We start from the raw sequence: 3730 nt of genomic DNA on the forward strand, positions 1-3730 counted from the left end.
AACTGAGGTCTAGGGGCTATTTAACTACCTTATAAGTTTCAAAACAGTAACAGTCCACAGTAAAATGCACACAGCCTGCATAAAGTAGTGATTTTTCACAAACCATTGTGACTTCCGTAAACAGTTGACGTCAGAACTACCACGAAACCAGATCGGCCGACCTGTAACGTTACACTCTCACTCAAAGGATGGACGATCTGACAGGATTGTTACTATGAGGTGGATCACATCTAACGTATTTCAATTTCAGCAGGCTACTATTTTTACAGCTACATTATTGTTCCAGCCACAATTAATCACAACAATGTATATACAATTACAAATGATTATATAAAAGTCGTCAGTTTATTGTTTTACACACATGCACACAGACATTATTTCTTACACGACATAGTCGTAAGATGCAAGAAACATAGACATATGGCAATAAATCTGTAGACGCGCCCATAACAACAGAAGACAATACTTTATTGAACCTGTTCTGATAAGAAGTGTGCGCTGCAAACGCGAGCATTTTTGACGATCGTTTCTGTCCAGTCTGCTCGTTTTATCGCATTTAACCACAGCTGTCGTTGGTTTTTTGTCTGGCAGTGGCAGCAGATATGCAATCAAATGTCTAATTTGAGGCTGTATTACGTCGATTCTGGCACCCAACATCACAACAAGATGATATTTTAAGATCCTTATGTAGCCGAATCTGCGCTGGTTTGAATGGGCTGCCTACAGCTAGCGCTCAACATCACAACAAGATGATATTTTAAGCTCCTTATGTAGCCGAATCTGCGCTGTTTGAATGGGCCGCCTCCAGTTTCCCCTTTGTTTTGCTGCCTCCAGCTAGCCCTGTGACATCGGCTGACCCTAGTTATCTGTGGTTGGCCTGGCCGTGTGTCACTCAGAAAACAACAGGCCAATCAGAAGAGAGGCTCATGAATATTAATTAGACAGGCCAAAATCAACCTGTTCTCAGCAGAGCTCCTGAGAGAGGAGCTGTAAAAATATATTGAGGTGGTTTTTGGTACTTATACCGCAAATATATATTCTTAAGGACATCAAAACCTAAAATAAAACTCCAGAAAGGTGTAAAATATGTGACCTTTAAACCACAAACACATTTCATTACACCAAATACACAAAATAATGTTCTTTTTTAACAACGTCATATGACCCCTTTAAACCTATGATGTTTGTAATGGTAAAGTTATGTAACTTACTTGATGTTTACTGCACAATGTTCCAACAAACACCAAACTGCAATGGTTGTTGGGTCAGTGTGAACTAGCCCAGAAACACACCAATAAAACATCAATAAAAATGTCAGTGAGATCCAGTACATTCAAAAACACATGGCCGACATCATATTTCTTGCCGCTTCTGTGTTTTTAAAGATAAAGTTGTGTCATTGTGGCTGATGATCAGCAAAATTGAAGACAGTTTATGTTCACGTGCACAAAAGCATGCTATCTTCCTGATGCATTTCAAAACACAACAACAAGTGAAATTTAAGGAATAAATCACCCAAATGTTTATTCACCCTCATGTCATTCCAAACTCTGTTTTTAGGGTTTCTGAGGGTCTTAAAGTCTGAATTCGACCTTTCACAAATGAAGATCTAAGAAGGTCTTAAATCAGAGCAGAACGTCTTATTCATAAATTCACAGTCACAGCACTACTTCTCAGTATTCTTATTTGTTTTCTAATACAAATATCTAAACTTCCTTAAATCAAGATACATTTACTTGAGATGAAAATTAAAGATATCAAGTCTTTTCTAAAACATTGAACAAAATGAAGCGAATTCATGCTTAAAGCAACAACAAATATCTGTCAATGGGGAATAAAATCTTGTTTTCCTTTTGAATTAAAATTTTTGAGTTTCCTGAGCCTATTGGCAGACATTTGTTCTTGTCTTTATCATAAAATCATAAGCAAGGCATATTTTAAGTCATTTTGCTTCTCAAGTAAATCTGAATTTATCTTAATTTAAGAATCCAGGTCAAACAAGACAAAAATACTGAAGAACATTACTTTTTTGCAGAGATACTGTACAAGTTATTTACACATTCTGGCGTTTGGGAGCAGAGCTAAATTAAATTAAAAAGTAATAGAGATCTATTGGAATTTTTTATATTTGTATTTAGACACTGATGTACTGTGCTCCATTCAATTCATTGCTTAAATTTTTATGCTTGTCTTAAAAAGGACAAATAAACCCCTACCCCTTCATAAAACCTGTTCTTTTGTGGGGTTGATACACGACATGAGGGCGAGTTGCAATATTAATTTTTTGGGTGATGCAGTTTGAGTAGACAGTTTCCTACTCGCGTACAAGGCATACCAAATAAAGTCAGGCTTCTTAGCACATGCGTGCTATTTTCAAAAGAAAACACACACATGAGAACCTATTATTGCTTGCTGCATTATTCATAACTACACTTCTGTTCTGCACACATTATCCAACACTATAATCTGAAATCAGGAAAAATAAAATCCCACAGAGGACCAGACGAACACCAACACCATAATCCTGCCTGTTTTCCTCCACACCACTTCAGGACGTGGTTCATTTAGTGCCTCTGCCGTCCCATCACAAAGACAAAGACCTGATGATAATCTGGGCCGGTAATCAGATCAAAGGAATGATGCTGTTGACGTGCTTATGACAGGCTTATGCACGCATGATGCATGAAAGATGCCCCTAAACTCAACCTGAGAGATTAGAATGATTGTGTTTAAATCTCCGAGCACTTGAGTACAAGCCCTTTCCTCCGCACAGCTGATATGTTGCAATCCAGCTCAATGAGGGACGGCTTGAACTCTCCTTAGGGAGAGAAGGAAAGATCGCGGCTTTACATAAGCTGAACAGCGACATACAGCTGTGAGGTCTGGCCAGATTAACAGATGCTGTGCTTGAGATTAGCATTCAGATGCAAGAGGAGAGAGAAATTATATGTTTGCGTAAACAGTTGTTCTGAGAAGCTGCTTTTTGGATGGAAGAAACTGCAGTGATATCACGAAATGAGCAGGAACTCGCCCTTGAAATCAACAAATGGCTTTTTGTTCATTATTTCTTCACTCATACCTACAAATGCTCTAAAATGCTTTTCAATTTTACAAGCTGAATGCCATAAACTCTTTCATGAAACGACAACATATTTCTTGCCGTTTGTTGACAAGGTTGAGCAAACTGAAAGACAAAGTTGCATTATTGTGACCAGTTATCAGCAAAAATCAAGAAAGTTTCTCAATGTGCGCTAAAGTAATCTTCCAGGCGCATTTCAAAACAATGACGTAAAATTAAAAAGATAGTTCACCCAAAAATTAAGTTATGATTTACTTGCTCTCATGTAATTCCAAAACTGTATGACTTTCTTTCTTCTGCAGAACACAAAAGAAGATAGTTTGAAAAATGTTTCAGTGGGGTTTTTTTTGTCCATTTTGGACCCCACTGACTTTTATTGCATACTCAGAAACAGTACAAACGCTCTTTAAAATAACTTTTGTGTTCCACAGACAAAAAGGAAATCATAGAGGTTTTGAACGACATGAGGGTGTTTACATAAAGACGCAAAATTAATTTTAGGGTGAAACATACGAAATATGGAACTAGTCCTTGAAATCAACAAACTGCTTTTTGTTCATGTTTCTTCATACCTAAAAATGCTTAATTTCAAATGCATATCATATATATATATATATATATATATATATATATATATATATATATATATAT

The 3730-nt window shown here is 36.8% G+C and overlaps 1 protein-coding gene across 2 annotated transcripts in view; it reads right to left on the reverse strand.

The window, feature by feature from the left end:
- Window positions 1-3730, reverse strand: part of LOC107672691 (growth factor receptor-bound protein 2) — a 55045-nt gene that overhangs the window by 48426 nt on the left and 2889 nt on the right. The gene's annotated exons all lie outside the window — the stretch shown is intronic.

Source organism: Sinocyclocheilus anshuiensis, unplaced genomic scaffold (assembly GCF_001515605.1).
Source record: "Sinocyclocheilus anshuiensis isolate Anshui unplaced genomic scaffold, SAMN03320099.WGS_v1.1 scaffold504, whole genome shotgun sequence".
NCBI classification, from domain to species: Eukaryota; Metazoa; Chordata; class Actinopteri; order Cypriniformes; family Cyprinidae; genus Sinocyclocheilus; species Sinocyclocheilus anshuiensis.